Source organism: Hyla sarda, unplaced genomic scaffold (genome assembly GCF_029499605.1).
Source record: "Hyla sarda isolate aHylSar1 unplaced genomic scaffold, aHylSar1.hap1 scaffold_353, whole genome shotgun sequence".
NCBI lineage: Eukaryota > Metazoa > Chordata > Amphibia > Anura > Hylidae > Hyla > Hyla sarda.
In genome coordinates this window covers 26746-46262 of record NW_026610295.1, presented here as the reverse complement: position 1 = coordinate 46262, position 19517 = coordinate 26746, and the positions used below count along the sequence as shown (strand labels likewise).

Here is a 19517-nt window from a genome sequence, read left to right as displayed (position 1 = left end):
AAAAAACTACTAAAGGAAATAAAAGAAACCAGTACCGTGACTCCCATCAAAAATTTTAACGAACAGAAGTGTATACAGATTTGGAAGATGTTGAGTATTAATTATCTTTTTAATTCACAGAAGGACCTGGCCTGGAGCTGCGCACACGAGTGTCTTCCATGCCGGGCATTCCAGCACCGAAGAGGATTATCCAACTCTGCAACCTGCCCGAGGGAGGGATGCCGACAAGAGGAGACCGTGCACCATCTAATATGGACTTGTTTTTACTCGCAGAAAATATGGACAAAGATACTCCCTCTGGTAAAAAGGATAACTGGACTAAAAGACTTAAATATTGCAGTGGTTTTTTATGGTTGCCTGGAATGCCCAACACGGACTCAAGAGACTATTGCATGGAAGATCATAAACTGTGTGAAGGCAGCTCTGTGGAAGGCCAGGAATATTTTATTGTTCAAGCATGAGGTTTTATCTGTGAAGGACATTTTATCTATCTGTTTTTATGAAATGTACCAGTACTATCTTTTAGACAAGAAGAGATTTCCGCTTTTATCTAGAAAATGGTTTTTAAAAGAATGGAATTCTATCTTGTAAAGCCACCAAGTGCCCATTTTATGTTTTAATATGTTGTAAATATGTTATTTATATGTAACTGTATTTATTGACATATTTGCACAATTTTGTTAACATTATTTAATTTTTAATAAAGTTGCCCCCGTAAGGGTAGTCAAGTTAAAAAAAAAAATCTGTTCTTATCAGTTTAATATCTGATACGTCCCCTATCTGGGGACCATATATTAAATGGATTTTTGAGAACGGGGGCCGATTTCGAAGCTTGCTTCCGTCGCCCTATGCATTGACCCGATATGGCAGTATCTTCGGGTACAGTGCACCACCCCCTTACAGGGTTAAAAAGAAAGATTCCTACTTTCATTGCTACCTGCTTGCTGGCTAGCCAGCTAGCCAGCCCTGTGGGCCTTGCTGCTGCTGCAGCCAAAAAACAAAAGGTGGTGCTGCTGCTGCTTCTGCTGCTTCTGCTTCTGCTTGTGTCTGGCCCCTGTTGGAGCGTCCAGGCACAGGACTTCTGCTGCTGCTGACTAAATGGCCTCCTTAATTGGATCATTTGAGTAGCCAGCACACCTGTGCAGGTAGGGCATGACATGATAGGCAGCTGCCTTGATAGCGGGTGGGTGCTGAATGTTCCTAATTGACAAAATAAGATTAATGCTTATGAAGAAATATAAAATCTCATCCCTTCCCCAATATCGCGCCACACCCCTACCCCTTAATTCCCTGGTTGAACTTGATGGACATATGTCTTTTTTCGACCGTACTAACTATGTAACTATGTAACATAACATGGGGGGGGGGGGGGTCTCCTGGCTGTTCACACAGGTGTGTCATTGCTGTACATTGACCATGCATTGCTTCTGTGGTATTGCAAAGGCAAAGACAAATGCTTCCAGCCATCCATTGCACTAATGGATTGGTCATCAGCTGGCTGTCTATGTCCCGCATCAATATAGACCAAAGTACAGAGGGTTAGGCTATGCTATTGTGCACCTACCTGATGCATCAGAAGGTGCGAGGCCCTTGCTAAATTCTGTGCACAGACTTTGAGATCTATACTTTAGACTGTATCTAAACCTGCTCCAACATGGACTGACATTCTGGCCTACTTTCAGCCGATGCGACTTGTCTGTCGCTGAACAGTCGCTTTTTATGTATTCAGCACCTATGTATAATGTTGTAAAAATGCTCTAGAAGCTAAAGTCGCAGAAATGTCACACATATTTGGCCTGCAACTTTCTGTGTGACAAATTCAGACAGGAAAAATCTGTATAAATCCTTAGAAAATTATCCCCCAGTGTCTCCATCTGCTGGCGGTATTGAATAAGCATTGCTGCACTGATGGGGTATGCATTAGACGAAAAAAAAGAAGAAAAAGAAGAATAATACGCCCAGAAAAGAGGCGAAAAGGAGAAAAACGTAAAAAAACTTGAAAAAAAAGTAAGAGGAAGAGAAGGGAAAAAAAGGTGGAAATGGGTTTAAAAGTGATTTCGGCGGAGAAATATATATATATATATATATATATATATATATATATATATATACGCGCACACACACACATATATATAAACGTATTCTCCGTTGAGATATTGCAGCCGCTGCTGTGTCCAGGCCCAGGAGCCTTAGCACTGTGCTGTGATGTCACTCAATACCACTGACATCACTAGGTGTAAACAACATCTCTCCTTTGCTGTGTATGTGACTATGGAGCTGTTTGGTGATGTCGTCTATTATGGCCTTCATAGAAGCAACAGGAGATTGTTGCATCCATCTAGAACCCTCAGAACTACAGTGCTATGATGTCACTCACTTCCACAGGCCTTGCAGAGTGTAAACAACAACAACCCAGCTTTGTTGTGTATGTAACCATAGGGATTTGTGATGTCACCTAGAACCTTCACAGCAGCGACAGCTTTATGAGGAGCATCAGCACTGCTCTGCCTGAGCAGAACCATCACCGCCATAGGTTGTCAAATAACCCGGGTTTAACCCACACAGGTAAGTCCAATGGGGTGCAGGCATGTCCTCTATGCTTACAGCTTCCCGTGGGTGTTGGTTTGATACCGTTTGGGGACAGCCAAGGAGGCATCTGCAGGCAACAAAGGTAGGTGTGTGCTTGTGTGTGTGTTTCCTATGCAGATCCTAAGCCCAGTGTCACATGCAAGTAGGAGGAGTAAGAAGGGTTCCTGGCAAATCCGGGTTATGGATTGCATTTAAAAAGGCCCCGTGGGAGTGCAATGGGCCCCTGTCTTGCTGCTTAGCAATAATGGTATGGGTTTAGGTTCTGCTGTGTGTACTGGTGGTTGACTGCCCCCCAGCCCAGAGTGTGCATGGAAAATTGTCTGGCAGCCTCCCTGACAGCAAGCAGTGATAGTGCCCATGAAGGGCACCTTGTTGGGCCCGCCCCTTTCACGGTTATCGCTTCTCGGCCTTTTGGCTAAGATCAAGTGTAGTATCTGTTCTTATCAGTTTAATATCTGATACGTCCCCTATCTGGGGACCATATATTAAATGGATTTTTGAGAACGGGGGCCGATTTCGAAGCTTGCTTCCGTCGCCCTATGCATTGACCCGATATGGCAGTATCTTCGGGTACAGTGCACCACCCCCTTACAGGGTTAAAAAGAAAGATTCCTACTTTCATTGCTACCTGCTTGCTGGCTAGCCAGCTAGCCAGCCCTGTGGGCCTTGCTGCTGCTGCAGCCAAAAAACAAAAGGTGGTGCTGCTGCTGCTTCTGCTGCTTCTGCTTCTGCTTGTGTCTGGCCGCTGTTGGAGCGTCCAGGCACAGGACTTCTGCTGCTGCTGACTAAATGGCCTCCTTAATTGGATCATTTGAGTAGCCAGCACACCTGTGCAGGTAGGGCATGACATGATAGGCAGCTGCCTTGATAGCGGGTGGGTGCTGAATGTTCCTAATTGACAAAATAAGATTAATGCTTATGAAGAAATATAAAATCTCATCCCTTCCCCAATATCGCGCCACACCCCTACCCCTTAATTCCCTGGTTGAACTTGATGGACATATGTCTTTTTTCGACCGTACTAACTATGTAACTATGTAACATAACATGGGGGGGGGGGGGGGTCTCCTGGCTGTTCACACAGGTGTGTCATTGCTGTACATTGACCATGCATTGCTTCTGTGGTATTGCAAAGGCAAAGACAAATGCTTCCAGCCATCCATTGCACTAATGGATTGGTCATCAGCTGGCTGTCTATGTCCCGCATCAATATAGACCAAAGTACAGAGGGTTAGGCTATGCTATTGTGCACCTACCTGATGCATCAGAAGGTGCGAGGCCCTTGCTAAATTCTGTGCACAGACTTTGAGATCTATACTTTAGACTGTATCTAAACCTGCTCCAACATGGACTGACATTCTGGCCTACTTTCAGCCGATGCGACTTGTCTGTCGCTGAACAGTCGCTTTTTATGTATTCAGCACCTATGTATAATGTTGTAAAAATGCTCTAGAAGCTAAAGTCGCAGAAATGTCACACATATTTGGCCTGCAACTTTCTGTGCGACAAATTCAGACAGGAAAAATCAGTATAAATCCTTAGAAAATTATCCCCCAGTGTCTCCATCTGCTGGCGGTATTGAATAAGCATTGCTGCACTGATGGGGTATGCATTAGACGAAAAAAAAGAAGAAAAAGAAGAATAATACGCCCAGAAAAGAGGCGAAAAGGAGAAAAACGTAAAAAAACTTGAAAAAAAAGTAAGAGGAAGAGAAGGGAAAAAAAGGTGGAAATGGGTTTAAAAGTGATTTCGGCGGAGAAATATATATATATATGTATATATATATATATATATATATATATATATACGCGCACACACACACATATATATAAACGTATTCTCCGTTGAGATATTGCAGCCGCTGCTGTGTCCAGGCCCAGGAGCCTTAGCACTGTGCTGTGATGTCACTCAATACCACTGACATCACTAGGTGTAAACAACATCTCTCCTTTGCTGTGTATGTGACTATGGAGCTGTTTGGTGATGTCGTCTATTATGGCCTTCATAGAAGCAACAGGAGATTGTTGCATCCATCTAGAACCCTCAGAACTACAGTGCTATGATGTCACTCACTTCCACAGGCCTTGCAGAGTGTAAACAACAACAACCCAGCTTTGTTGTGTATGTAACCATAGGGATTTGTGATGTCACCTAGAACCTTCACAGCAGCGACAGCTTTATGAGGAGCATCAGCACTGCTCTGCCTGAGCAGAACCATCACCGCCATAGGTTGTCAAATAACCCGGGTTTAACCCACACAGGTAAGTCCAATGGGGTGCAGGCATGTCCTCTATGCTTACAGCTTCCCGTGGGTGTTGGTTTGATACCGTTTGGGGACAGCCAAGGAGGCATCTGCAGGCAACAAAGGTAGGTGTGTGCTTGTGTGTGTGTTTCCTATGCAGATCCTAAGCCCAGTGTCACATGCAAGTAGGAGGAGTAAGAAGGGTTCCTGGCAAATCCGGGTTATGGATTGCATTTAAAAAGGCCCCGTGGGAGTGCAATGGGCCCCTGTCTTGCTGCTTAGCAATAATGGTATGGGTTTAGGTTCTGCTGTGTGTACTGGTGGTTGACTGCCCCCCAGCCCAGAGTGTGCATGGAAAATTGTCTGGCAGCCTCCCTGACAGCAAGCAGTGATAGTGCCCATGAAGGGCACCTTGTTGGGCCCGCCCCTTTCACGGTTATCGCTTCTCGGCCTTTTGGCTAAGATCAAGTGTAGTATCTGTTCTTATCAGTTTAATATCTGATACGTCCCCTATCTGGGGACCATATATTAAATGGATTTTTGAGAACGGGGGCCGATTTCGAAGCTTGCTTCCATCGCCCTATGCATTGACCCGATATGGCAGTATCTTCGGGTACAGTGCACCACCCCCTTACAGGGTTAAAAAGAAAGATTCCTACTTTCATTGCTACCTGCTTGCTGGCTAGCCAGCTAGCCAGCCCTGTGGGCCTTGCTGCTGCTGCAGCCAAAAAACAAAAGGTGGTGCTGCTGCTGCTTCTGCTGCTTCTGCTTCTGCTTGTGTCTGGCCGCTGTTGGAGCGTCCAGGCACAGGACTTCTGCTGCTGCTGACAAAATGGCCTCCTTAATTGGATCATTTGAGTAGCCAGCACACCTGTGCAGGTAGGGCATGACATGATAGGCAGCTGCCTTGATAGCGGGTGGGTGCTGAATGTTCCTAATTGACAAAATAAGATTAATGCTTATGAAGAAATATAAAATCTCATCCCTTCCCCAATATCGCGCCACACCCCTACCCCTTAATTCCCTGGTTGAACTTGATGGACATATGTCTTTTTTCGACCGTACTAACTATGTAACTATGTAACATAACATGGGGGGGGGGGGGGGTCTCCTGGCTGTTCACACAGGTGTGTCATTGCTGTACATTGACCATGCATTGCTTCTGTGGTATTGCAAAGGCAAAGACAAATGCTTCCAGCCATCCATTGCACTAATGGATTGGTCATCAGCTGGCTGTCTATGTCCCGCATCAATATAGACCAAAGTACAGAGGGTTAGGCTATGCTATTGTGCACCTACCTGATGCATCAGAAGGTGCGAGGCCCTTGCTAAATTCTGTGCACAGACTTTGAGATCTATACTTTAGACTGTATCTAAACCTGCTCCAACATGGACTGACATTCTGGCCTACTTTCAGCCGATGCGACTTGTCTGTCGCTGAACAGTCGCTTTTTATGTATTCAGCACCTATGTATAATGTTGTAAAAATGCTCTAGAAGCTAAAGTCGCAGAAATGTCACACATATTTGGCCTGCAACTTTCTGTGCGACAAATTCAGACAGGAAAAATCAGTATAAATCCTTAGAAAATTATCCCCCAGTGTCTCCATCTGCTGGCGGTATTGAATAAGCATTGCTGCACTGATGGGGTATGCATTAGACGAAAAAAAAGAAGAAAAAGAAGAATAATACGCCCAGAAAAGAGGCGAAAAGGAGAAAAACGTAAAAAAACGTGAAACAAAAGTAAGAGGAAGAGAAGGGAAAAAAAGGTGGAAATGGGTTTAAAAGTGATTTCGGCGGAGAAATATATATATATATATATATATATATATATATATATATATATACGCGCACACACACACATATATATAAACGTATTCTCCGTTGAGATATTGCAGCCGCTGCTGTGTCCAGGCCCAGGAGCCTTAGCACTGTGCTGTGATGTCACTCAATACCACTGACATCACTAGGTGTAAACAACATCTCTCCTTTGCTGTGTATGTGACTATGGAGCTGTTTGGTGATGTCGTCTATTATGGCCTTCATAGAAGCAACAGGAGATTGTTGCATCCATCTAGAACCCTCAGAACTACAGTGCTATGATGTCACTCACTTCCACAGGCCTTGCAGAGTGTAAACAACAACAACCCAGCTTTGTTGTGTATGTAACCATAGGGATTTGTGATGTCACCTAGAACCTTCACAGCAGCGACAGCTTTATGAGGAGCATCAGCACTGCTCTGCCTGAGCAGAACCATCACCGCCATAGGTTGTCAAATAACCCGGGTTTAACCCACACAGGTAAGTCCAATGGGGTGCAGGCATGTCCTCTATGCTTACAGCTTCCCGTGGGTGTTGGTTTGATACCGTTTGGGGACAGCCAAGGAGGCATCTGCAGGCAACAAAGGTAGGTGTGTGCTTGTGTGTGTGTTTCCTATGCAGATCCTAAGCCCAGTGTCACATGCAAGTAGGAGGAGTAAGAAGGGTTCCTGGCAAATCCGGGTTATGGATTGCATTTAAAAAGGCCCCGTGGGAGTGCAATGGGCCCCTGTCTTGCTGCTTAGCAATAATGGTATGGGTTTAGGTTCTGCTGTGTGTACTGGTGGTTGACTGCCCCCCAGCCCAGAGTGTGCATGGAAAATTGTCTGGCAGCCTCCCTGACAGCAAGCAGTGATAGTGCCCATGAAGGGCACCTTGTTGGGCCCGCCCCTTTCACGGTTATCGCTTCTCGGCCTTTTGGCTAAGATCAAGTGTAGTATCTGTTCTTATCAGTTTAATATCTGATACGTCCCCTATCTGGGGACCATATATTAAATGGATTTTTGAGAACGGGGGCCGATTTCGAAGCTTGCTTCCGTCGCCCTATGCATTGACCCGATATGGCAGTATCTTCGGGTACAGTGCACCACCCCCTTACAGGGTTAAAAAGAAAGATTCCTACTTTCATTGCTACCTGCTTGCTGGCTAGCCAGCTAGCCAGCCCTGTGGGCCTTGCTGCTGCTGCAGCCAAAAAACAAAAGGTGGTGCTGCTGCTGCTTCTGCTGCTTCTGCTTCTGCTTGTGTCTGGCCGCTGTTGGAGCGTCCAGGCACAGGACTTCTGCTGCTGCTGACTAAATGGCCTCCTTAATTGGATCATTTGAGTAGCCAGCACACCTGTGCAGGTAGGGCATGACATGATAGGCAGCTGCCTTGATAGCGGGTGGGTGCTGAATGTTCCTAATTGACAAAATAAGATTAATGCTTATGAAGAAATATAAAATCTCATCCCTTCCCCAATATCGCGCCACACCCCTACCCCTTAATTCCCTGGTTGAACTTGATGGACATATGTCTTTTTTCGACCGTACTAACTATGTAACTATGTAACATAACATGGGGGGGGGGGGGGTCTCCTGGCTGTTCACACAGGTGTGTCATTGCTGTACATTGACCATGCATTGCTTCTGTGGTATTGCAAAGGCAAAGACAAATGCTTCCAGCCATCCATTGCACTAATGGATTGGTCATCAGCTGGCTGTCTATGTCCCGCATCAATATAGACCAAAGTACAGAGGGTTAGGCTATGCTATTGTGCACCTACCTGATGCATCAGAAGGTGCGAGGCCCTTGCTAAATTCTGTGCACAGACTTTGAGATCTATACTTTAGACTGTATCTAAACCTGCTCCAACATGGACTGACATTCTGGCCTACTTTCAGCCGATGCGACTTGTCTGTCGCTGAACAGTCGCTTTTTATGTATTCAGCACCTATGTATAATGTTGTAAAAATGCTCTAGAAGCTAAAGTCGCAGAAATGTCACACATATTTGGCCTGCAACTTTCTGTGCGACAAATTCAGACAGGAAAAATCAGTATAAATCCTTAGAAAATTATCCCCCAGTGTCTCCATCTGCTGGCGGTATTGAATAAGCATTGCTGCACTGATGGGGTATGCATTAGACGAAAAAAAAGAAGAAAAAGAAGAATAATACGCCCAGAAAAGAGGCGAAAAGGAGAAAAACGTAAAAAAACGTGAAAAAAAAGTAAGAGGAAGAGAAGGGAAAAAAAGGTGGAAATGGGTTTAAAAGTGATTTCGGCGGAGAAATATATATATATATATATATATATATATATATATATATATATATATACGCGCACACACACACATATATATAAACCTATTCTCCGTTGAGATATTGCAGCCGCTGCTGTGTCCAGGCCCAGGAGCCTTAGCACTGTGCTGTGATGTCACTCAATACCACTGACATCACTAGGTGTAAACAACATCTCTCCTTTGCTGTGTATGTGACTATGGAGCTGTTTGGTGATGTCGTCTATTATGGCCTTCATAGAAGCAACAGGAGATTGTTGCATCCATCTAGAACCCTCAGAACTACAGTGCTATGATGTCACTCACTTCCACAGGCCTTGCAGAGTGTAAACAACAACAACCCAGCTTTGTTGTGTATGTAACCATAGGGATTTGTGATGTCACCTAGAACCTTCACAGCAGCGACAGCTTTATGAGGAGCATCAGCACTGCTCTGCCTGAGCAGAACCATCACCGCCATAGGTTGTCAAATAACCCGGGTTTAACCCACACAGGTAAGTCCAATGGGGTGCAGGCATGTCCTCTATGCTTACAGCTTCCCGTGGGTGTTGGTTTGATACCGTTTGGGGACAGCCAAGGAGGCATCTGCAGGCAACAAAGGTAGGTGTGTGCTTGTGTGTGTGTTTCCTATGCAGATCCTAAGCCCAGTGTCACATGCAAGTAGGAGGAGTAAGAAGGGTTCCTGGCAAATCCGGGTTATGGATTGCATTTAAAAAGGCCCCGTGGGAGTGCAATGGGCCCCTGTCTTGCTGCTTAGCAATAATGGTATGGGTTTAGGTTCTGCTGTGTGTACTGGTGGTTGACTGCCCCCCAGCCCAGAGTGTGCATGGAAAATTGTCTGGCAGCCTCCCTGACAGCAAGCAGTGATAGTGCCCATGAAGGGCACCTTGTTGGGCCCGCCCCTTTCACGGTTATCGCTTCTCGGCCTTTTGGCTAAGATCAAGTGTAGTATCTGTTCTTATCAGTTTAATATCTGATACGTCCCCTATCTGGGGACCATATATTAAATGGATTTTTGAGAACGGGGGCCGATTTCGAAGCTTGCTTCCGTCGCCCTATGCATTGACCCGATATGGCAGTATCTTCGGGTACAGTGCACCACCCCCTTACAGGGTTAAAAAGAAAGATTCCTACTTTCATTGCTACCTGCTTGCTGGCTAGCCCTGTGGGCCTTGCTGCTGCTGCAGCCAAAAAACAAAAGGTGGTGCTGCTGCTGCTTCTGCTGCTTCTGCTTCTGCTTGTGTCTGGCCGCTGTTGGAGCGTCCAGGCACAGGACTTCTGCTGCTGCTGACTAAATGGCCTCCTTAATTGGATCATTTGAGTAGCCAGCACACCTGTGCAGGTAGGGCATGACATGATAGGCAGCTGCCTTGATAGCGGGTGGGTGCTGAATGTTCCTAATTGACAAAATAAGATTAATGCTTATGAAGAAATATAAAATCTCATCCCTTCCCCAATATCGCGCCACACCCCTACCCCTTAATTCCCTGGTTGAACTTGATGGACATATGTCTTTTTTCGACCGTACTAACTATGTAACTATGTAACTTATCATGGGGGGGGGGGGGGTCTCCTGGCTGTTCACACAGGTGTGTCATTGCTGTACATTGACCATGCATTGCTTCTGTGGTATTGCAAAGGCAAAGACAAATGCTTCCAGCCATCCATTGCACTAATGGATTGGTCATCAGCTGGCTGTCTATGTCCCGCATCAATATAGACCAAAGTACAGAGGGTTAGGCTATGCTATTGTGCACCTACCTGATGCATCAGAAGGTGCGAGGCCCTTGCTAAATTCTGTGCACAGACTTTGAGATCTATACTTTAGACTGTATCTAAACCTGCTCCAACATGGACTGACATTCTGGCCTACTTTCAGCCGATGCGACTTGTCTGTCGCTGAACAGTCGCTTTTTATGTATTCAGCACCTATGTATAATGTTGTAAAAATGCTCTAGAAGCTAAAGTCGCAGAAATGTCACACATATTTGGCCTGCAACTTTCTGTGCGACAAATTCAGACAGGAAAAATCAGTATAAATCCTTAGAAAATTATCCCCCAGTGTCTCCATCTGCTGGCGGTATTGAATAAGCATTGCTGCACTGATGGGGTATGCATTAGATGAAAAAAAAGAAGAAAAAGAAGAATAATACGCCCAGAAAAGAGGCGAAAAGGAGAAAAACGTAAAAAAACGTGAAAAAAAAGTAAGAGGAAGAGAAGGGAAAAAAAGGTGGAAATGGGTTTAAAAGTGATTTCGGCGGAGATATATATATATATATATATATATATATATATATATATATATATACGCGCACACACACACATATATATAAACGTATTCTCCGTTGAGATATTGCAGCCGCTGCTGTGTCCAGGCCCAGGAGCCTTAGCACTGTGCTGTGATGTCACTCAATACCACTGACATCACTAGGTGTAAACAACATCTCTCCTTTGCTGTGTATGTGACTATGGAGCTGTTTGGTGATGTCGTCTATTATGGCCTTCATAGAAGCAACAGGAGATTGTTGCATCCATCTAGAACCCTCAGAACTACAGTGCTATGATGTCACTCACTTCCACAGGCCTTGCAGGGTGTAAACAACAACAACCCAGCTTTGTTGTGTATGTAACCATAGGAATTTGTGATGTCACCTAGAACCTTCACAGCAGCGACAGCTTTATGAGGAGCATCAGCACTGCTCTGCCTGAGCAGAACCATCACCGCCATAGGTTGTCAAATAACCCGGGTTTAACCCACACAGGTAAGTCCAATGGGGTGCAGGCATGTCCTCTATGCTTACAGCTTCCCGTGGGTGTTGGTTTGATACCGTTTGGGGACAGCCAAGGAGGCATCTGCAGGCAACAAAGGTAGGTGTGTGCTTGTGTGTGTTTCCTATGCAGATCCTAAGCCCAGTGTCACATGCAAGTAGGAGGAGTAAGAAGGGTTCCTGGCAAATCCGGGTTATGGATTGCATTTAAAAAGGCCCCGTGGGAGTGCAATGGGCCCCTGTCTTGCTGCTTAGCAATAATGGTATGGGTTTAGGTTCTGCTGTGTGTACTGGTGGTTGACTGCCCCCCAGCCCAGAGTGTGCATGGAAAATTGTCTGGCAGCCTCCCTGACAGCAAGCAGTGATAGTGCCCATGAAGGGCACCTTGTTGGGCCCGCCCCTTTCACGGTTATCGCTTCTCGGCCTTTTGGCTAAGATCAAGTGTAGTATCTGTTCTTATCAGTTTAATATCTGATACGTCCCCTATCTGGGGACCATATATTAAATGGATTTTTGAGAACGGGGGCCGATTTCGAAGCTTGCTTCCGTCGCCCTATGCATTGACCCGATATGGCAGTATCTTCGGGTACAGTGCACCACCCCCTTACAGGGTTAAAAAGAAAGATTCCTACTTTCATTGCTACCTGCTTGCTGGCTAGCCAGCTAGCCAGCCCTGTGGGCCTTGCTGCTGCTGCAGCCAAAAAACAAAAGGTGGTGCTGCTGCTGCTTCTGCTGCTTCTGCTTCTGCTTGTGTCTGGCCGCTGTTGGAGCGTCCAGGCACAGGACTTCTGCTGCTGCTGACTAAATGGCCTCCTTAATTGGATCATTTGAGTAGCCAGCACACCTGTGCAGGTAGGGCATGACATGATAGGCAGCTGCCTTGATAGCGGGTGGGTGCTGAATGTTCCTAATTGACAAAATAAGATTAATGCTTATGAAGAAATATAAAATCTCATCCCTTCCCCAATATCGCGCCACACCCCTACCCCTTAATTCCCTGGTTGAACTTGATGGACATATGTCTTTTTTCGACCGTACTAACTATGTAACTATGTAACATAACATGGGGGGGGGGGGTCTCCTGGCTGTTCACACAGGTGTGTCATTGCTGTACATTGACCATGCATTGCTTCTGTGGTATTGCAAAGGCAAAGACAAAATCTTCTAGCCATCCATTGCACTAATGGATTGGTCATCAGCTGGCTGTCTATGTCCCGCATCAATATAGACCAAAGTACAGAGGGTTAGGCTATGCTATTGTGCACCTACCTGATGCATCAGAAGGTGCGAGGCCCTTGCTAAATTCTGTGCACAGACTTTGAGATCTATACTTTAGACTGTATCTAAACCTGCTCCAACATGGACTGACATTCTGGCCTACTTTCAGCCGATGCGACTTGTCTGTCGCTGAACAGTCGCTTTTTATGTATTCAGCACCTATGTATAATGTTGTAAAAATGCTCTAGAAGCTAAAGTCGCAGAAATGTCACACATATTTGGCCTGCAACTTTCTGTGCGACAAATTCAGACAGGAAAAATCAGTATAAATCCTTAGAAAATTATCCCCCAGTGTCTCCATCTGCTGGCGGTATTGAATAAGCATTGCTGCACTGATGGGGTATGCATTAGACGAAAAAAAAGAAGAAAAAGAAGAATAATACGCCCAGAAAAGAGGCGAAAAGGAGAAAAACGTAAAAAAACGTGAAAAAAAGTAAGAGGAAGAGAAGGGAAAAAAAGGTGGAAATGGGTTTAAAAGTGATTTCGGCGGAGAAATATATATATATATATATATATATATATATATATATATATATATACGCGCACACACACACATATATATAAACGTATTCTCCGTTGAGATATTGCAGCCGCTGCTGTGTCCAGGCCCAGGAGCCTTAGCACTGTGCTGTGATGTCACTCAATACCACTGACATCACTAGGTGTAAACAACATCTCTCCTTTGCTGTGTATGTGACTATGGAGCTGTTTGGTGATGTCGTCTATTATGGCCTTCATAGAAGCAATAGGAGATTGTTGCATCCATCTAGAACCCTCAGAACTACAGTGCTATGATGTCACTCACTTCCACAGGCCTTGCAGAGTGTAAACAACAACAACCCAGCTTTGTTGTGTATGTAACCATAGGGATTTGTGATGTCACCTAGAACCTTCACAGCAGCGACAGCTTTATGAGGAGCATCAGCACTGCTCTGCCTGAGCAGAACCATCACCGCCATAGGTTGTCAAATAACCCGGGTTTAACCCACACAGGTAAGTCCAATGGGGTGCAGGCATGTCCTCTATGCTTACAGCTTCCCGTGGGTGTTGGTTTGATACCGTTTGGGGACAGCCAAGGAGGCATCTGCAGGCAACAAAGGTAGGTGTGTGCTTGTGTGTGTGTTTCCTATGCAGATCCTAAGCCCAGTGTCACATGCAAGTAGGAGGAGTAAGAAGGGTTCCTGGCAAATCCGGGTTATGGATTGCATTTAAAAAGGCCCCGTGGGAGTGCAATGGGCCCCTGTCTTGCTGCTTAGCAATAATGGTATGGGTTTAGGTTCTGCTGTGTGTACTGGTGGTTGACTGCCCCCCAGCCCAGAGTGTGCATGGAAAATTGTCTGGCAGCCTCCCTGACAGCAAGCAGTGATAGTGCCCATGAAGGGCACCTTGTTGGGCCCGCCCCTTTCACGGTTATCGCTTCTCGGCCTTTTGGCTAAGATCAAGTGTAGTATCTGTTCTTATCAGTTTAATATCTGATACGTCCCCTATCTGGGGACCATATATTAAATGGATTTTTGAGAACGGGGGCCGATTTCGAAGCTTGCTTCCGTCGCCCTATGCATTGACCCGATATGGCAGTATCTTCGGGTACAGTGCACCACCCCCTTACAGGGTTAAAAAGAAAGATTCCTACTTTCATTGCTACCTGCTTGCTGGCTAGCCAGCTAGCCAGCCCTGTGGGCCTTGCTGCTGCTGCAGCCAAAAAACAAAAGGTGGTGCTGCTGCTGCTTCTGCTGCTTCTGCTTGTGTCTGGCCGCTGTTGGAGCATCCAGGCACAGGACTTCTGCTGCTGCTGACTAAATGGCCTCCTTAATTGGATCATTTGAGTAGCCAGCACACCTGTGCAGGTAGGGCATGACATGATAGGCAGCTGCCTTGATAGCGGGTGGGTGCTGAATGTTCCTAATTGACAAAATAAGATTAATGCTTATGAAGAAATATAAAATCTCATCCCTTCCCCAATATCGCGCCACACCCCTACCCCTTAATTCCCTGGTTGAACTTGATGGACATATGTCTTTTTTCGACCGTACTAACTATGTAACTATGTAACATAACATGGGGGGGGGGGGGGGTCTCCTGGCTGTTCACACAGGTGTGTCATTGCTGTACATTGACCATGCATTGCTTCTGTGGTATTGCAAAGGCAAAGACAAATGCTTCCAGCCATCCATTGCACTAATGGATTGGTCATCAGCTGGCTGTCTATGTCCCGCATCAATATAGACCAAAGTACAGAGGGTTAGGCTATGCTATTGTGCACCTACCTGATGCATCAGAAGGTGCGAGGCCCTTGCTAAATTCTGTGCACAGACTTTGAGATCTATACTTTAGACTGTATCTAAACCTGCTCCAACATGGACTGACATTCTGGCCTACTTTCAGCCGATGCGACTTGTCTGTCGCTGAACAGTCGCTTTTTATGTATTCAGCACCTATGTATAATGTTGTAAAAATGCTCTAGAAGCTAAAGTCGCAGAAATGTCACACATATTTGGCCTGCAACTTTCTGTGCGACAAATTCAGACAGGAAAAATCAGTAAAAATCCTTAGAAAATTATCCCCCAGTGTCTCCATCTGCTGGCGGTATTGAATAAACATTGCTGCACTGATGGGGTATGCATTAGACGAAAAAAAAGAAGAAAAAGAAGAATAATACGCCCAGAAAAGAGGCGAAAAGGAGAAAAACGTAAAAAAACGTGAAAAAAAAGTAAGAGGAAGAGAAGGGAAAAAAAGGTGGAAATGGGTTTAAAAGTGATTTCGGCGGAGAAATATATATATATATATATATATATATATATATATATATATATACGCGCACACACACACATATATATAAACGTATTCTCCGTTGAGATATTGCAGCCGCTGCTGTGTCCAGGCCCAGGAGCCTTAGCACTGTGCTGTGATGTCACTCAATACCACTGACATCACTAGGTGTAAACAACATCTCTCCTTTGCTGTGTATGTGACTATGGAGCTGTTTGGTGATATCGTCTATTATGGCCTTCATAGAAGCAACAGGAGATTGTTGCATCCATCTAGAACCCTCAGAACTACAGTGCTATGATGTCACTCACTTCCACAGGCCTTGCAGAGTGTAAACAACAACAACCCAGCTTTGTTGTGTATGTAACCATAGGGATTTGTGATGTCACCTAGAACCTTCACAGCAGCGACAGCTTTATGAGGAGCATCAGCACTGCTCTGCCTGAGCAGAACCATCACCGCCATAGGTTGTCAAATAACCCGGGTTTAACCCACACAGGTAAGTCCAATGGGGTGCAGGCATGTCCTCTATGCTTACAGCTTCCCGTGGGTGTTGGTTTGATACCGTTTGGGGACAGCCAAGGAGGCATCTGCAGGCAACAAAGGTAGGTGTGTGCTTGTGTGTGTGTTTCCTATGCAGATCCTAAGCCCAGTGTCACATGCAAGTAGGAGGAGTAAGAAGGGTTCCTGGCAAATCCGGGTTATGGATTGCATTTAAAAAGGCCCCGTGGGAGTGCAATGGGCCCCTGTCTTGCTGCTTAGCAATAATGGTATGGGTTTAGGTTCTGCTGTGTGTACTGGTGGTTGACTGCCCCCCAGCCCAGAGTGTGCATGGAAAATTGTCTGGCAGCCTCCCTGACAGCAAGCAGTGATAGTGCCCATGAAGGGCACCTTGTTGGGCCCGCCCCTTTCACGGTTATCGCTTCTCGGCCTTTTGGCTAAGATCAAGTGTAGTATCTGTTCTTATCAGTTTAATATCTGATACGTCCCCTATCTGGGGACCATATATTAAATGGATTTTTGAGAACGGGGGCCGATTTCGAAGCTTGCTTCCGTCGCCCTATGCATTGACCCGATATGGCAGTATCTTCGGGTACAGTGCACCACCCCCTTACAGGGTTAAAAAGAAAGATTCCTACTTTCATTGCTACCTGCTTGCTGGCTAGCCAGCTAGCCAGCCCTGTGGGCCTTGCTGCTGCTGCAGCCAAAAAACAAAAGGTGGTGCTGCTGCTGCTTCTGCTGCTTCTGCTTGTGTCTGGCCGCTGTTGGAGCGTCCAGGCACAGGACTTCTGCTGCTGCTGACTAAATGGCCTCCTTAATTGGATCATTTGAGTAGCCAGCACACCTGTGCAGGTAGGGCATGACATGATAGGCAGCTGCCTTGATAGCGGGTGGGTGCTGAATGTTCCTAATTGACAAAATAAGATTAATGCTTATGAAGAAATATAAAATCTCATCCCTTCCCCAATATCGCGCCACACCCCTACCCCTTAATTCCCTGGTTGAACTTGATGGACATATGTCTTTTTTCGACCGTACTAACTATGTAACTATGTAACATAACATGGGGGGGGGGGGGGGTCTCCTGGCTGTTCACACAGGTGTGTCATTGCTGTACATTGACCATGCATTGCTTCTGTGGTATTGCAAAGGCAAAGACAAATGCTTCCAGCCATCCATTGCACTAATGGATTGGTCATCAGCTGGCTGTCTATGTCCCGCATCAATATAGACCAAAGTACAGAGGGTTAGGCTATGCTATTGTGCACCTACCTGATGCATCAGAAGGTGCGAGGCCCTTGCTAAATTCTGTGCACAGACTTTGAGATCTATACTTTAGACTGTATCTAAACCTGCTCCAACATGGACTGACATTCTGGCCTACTTTCAGCCGATGCGACTTGTCTGTCGCTGAACAGTCGCTTTTTATGTATTCAGCACCTATGTATAATGTTGTAAAAATGCTCTAGAAGCTAAAGTCGCAGAAATGTCACACATATTTGGCCTGCAACTTTCTGTGCGACAAATTCAGACAGGAAAAATCAGTATAAATCCTTAGAAAATTATCCCCCAGTGTCTCCATCTGCTGGCGGTATTGAATAAGCATTGCTGCACTGATGGGGTATGCATTAGACGAAAAAAAAGAAGAAAAAGAAGAATAATACGCCCAGAAAAGAGGCGAAAAGGAGAAAAACGTAAAAAAACGTGAAAAAAAAGTAAGAGGAAGAGAAGGGAAAAAAAGGTGGAAATGGGTTTAAAAGTGATTTCGGCGGAGAAATATATATATATATATATATATATATATATATATATATATATATATACGCGCACACACACACATATATATAAACGTATTCTCCGTTGAGATATTGCAGCCGCTGCTGTGTCCAGGCCCAGGAGCCTTAGCACTGTGCTGTGATGTCACTCAATACCACTGACATCACTAGGTGTAAACAACATCTCTCCTTTGCTGTGTATGTGACTATGGAGCTGTTTGGTGATGTCGTCTATTATGGCCTTCATAGAAGCAACAGGAGATTGTTGCATCCATCTAGAACCCTCAGAACTACAGTGCTATGATGTCACTCACTTCCACAGGCCTTGCAGAGTGTAAACAACAACAACCCAGCTTTGTTGTGTATGTAACCATAGGGATTTGTGATGTCACCTAGAACCTTCACAGCAGCGACAGCTTTATGAGGAGCATCAGCACTGCTCTGCCTGAGCAGAACCATCACCGCCATAGGTTGTCAAATAACCCGGGTTTAACCCACACAGGTAAGTCCAATGGGGTGCAGGCATGTCCTCTATGCTTACAGCTTCCCGTGGGTGTTGGTTTGATACCGTTTGGGGACAGCCAAGGAGGCATCTGCAGGCAACAAAGGTAGGTGTGTGCTTGTGTGTGTGTTTCCTATGCAGATCCTAAGCCCAGTGTCACATGCAAGTAGGAGGAGTAAGAAGGGTTCCTGGCAAATCCGGGTTATGGATTGCATTTAAAAAGGCCCCGTGGGAGTGCAATGGGCCCCTGTCTTGCTGCTTAGCAATAATGGTATGGGTTTAGGTTCTGCTGTGTGTACTGGTGGTTGACTGCCCCCCAGCCCAGAGTGTGCATGGAAAATTGTCTGGCAGCCTCCCTGACAGCAAGCAGTGATAGTGCCCATGAAGGGCACCTTGTTGGGCCCGCCCCTTTCACGGTTATCGCTTCTCGGCCTTTTGGCTAAGATCAAGTGTAGTATCTGTTCTTATCAGTTTAATATCTGATACGTCCCCTATCTGGGGACCATATATTAAATGGATTTTTGAGAACGGGGGCCGATTTCGAAGCTTGCTTCCGTCGCCCTATGCATTGACCCGATATGGCAGTATCTTCGGGTACAGTGCACCACCCCCTTACAGGGTTAAAAAGAAAGATTCCTACTTTCATTGCTACCTGCTTGCTGGCTAGCCAGCTAGCCAGCCCTGTGGGCCTTGCTGCTGCTGCAGCCAAAAAACAAAAGGTGGTGCTGCTGCTGCTTCTGCTGCTTCTGCTTCTGCTTGTGTCTGGCCGCTGTTGGAGCGTCCAGGCACAGGACTTCTGCTGCTGCTGACTAAATGGCCTCCTTAATTGGATCATTTGAGTAGCCAGCACACCTGTGCAGGTAGGGCATGACATGATAGGCAGCTGCCTTGATAGCGGGTGGGTGCTGAATGTTCCTAATTGACAAAATAAGATTAATGCTTATGAAGAAATATAAAATCTCATCCCTTCCCCAATATCGCGCCACACCCCTACCCCTTAATT

At 45.7% G+C, this 19517-nt stretch overlaps 8 non-coding genes and 1 pseudogene across 8 annotated transcripts; all 9 read left to right on the top strand.

The window, feature by feature from the left end:
- Window positions 1–690: 690 nt before the first annotated feature.
- Window positions 691–895, top strand: LOC130331657 (U2 spliceosomal RNA; annotated as a pseudogene).
- A 2089-nt stretch (window positions 896–2984) lies between these two features.
- Window positions 2985–3175, top strand: LOC130331688 (U2 spliceosomal RNA). The gene has a single exon (XR_008874538.1). It is a non-coding gene; the product is annotated as a U2 spliceosomal RNA (small nuclear RNA).
- A 2094-nt stretch (window positions 3176–5269) lies between these two features.
- LOC130331601 (U2 spliceosomal RNA) lies at window positions 5270–5460 on the top strand. Its single transcript, XR_008874471.1, has one exon. It is a non-coding gene; the product is annotated as a U2 spliceosomal RNA (small nuclear RNA).
- Window positions 5461–7550: 2090 nt separating this feature from the next.
- On the top strand, window positions 7551–7741 carry LOC130331687 (U2 spliceosomal RNA). Its single transcript, XR_008874537.1, has one exon. It is a non-coding gene; the product is annotated as a U2 spliceosomal RNA (small nuclear RNA).
- A 2093-nt stretch (window positions 7742–9834) lies between these two features.
- Window positions 9835–10025, top strand: LOC130331686 (U2 spliceosomal RNA). Its single transcript, XR_008874536.1, has one exon. It is a non-coding gene; the product is annotated as a U2 spliceosomal RNA (small nuclear RNA).
- A 2075-nt stretch (window positions 10026–12100) lies between these two features.
- On the top strand, window positions 12101–12291 carry LOC130331685 (U2 spliceosomal RNA). The gene has a single exon (XR_008874535.1). It is a non-coding gene; the product is annotated as a U2 spliceosomal RNA (small nuclear RNA).
- A 2088-nt stretch (window positions 12292–14379) lies between these two features.
- LOC130331683 (U2 spliceosomal RNA) lies at window positions 14380–14570 on the top strand. Its single transcript, XR_008874534.1, has one exon. It is a non-coding gene; the product is annotated as a U2 spliceosomal RNA (small nuclear RNA).
- A 2084-nt stretch (window positions 14571–16654) lies between these two features.
- On the top strand, window positions 16655–16845 carry LOC130331682 (U2 spliceosomal RNA). Its single transcript, XR_008874533.1, has one exon. It is a non-coding gene; the product is annotated as a U2 spliceosomal RNA (small nuclear RNA).
- Window positions 16846–18933: 2088 nt separating this feature from the next.
- LOC130331681 (U2 spliceosomal RNA) lies at window positions 18934–19124 on the top strand. Its single transcript, XR_008874532.1, has one exon. It is a non-coding gene; the product is annotated as a U2 spliceosomal RNA (small nuclear RNA).
- The last annotated feature ends 393 nt before the right edge of the window (window positions 19125–19517 follow it).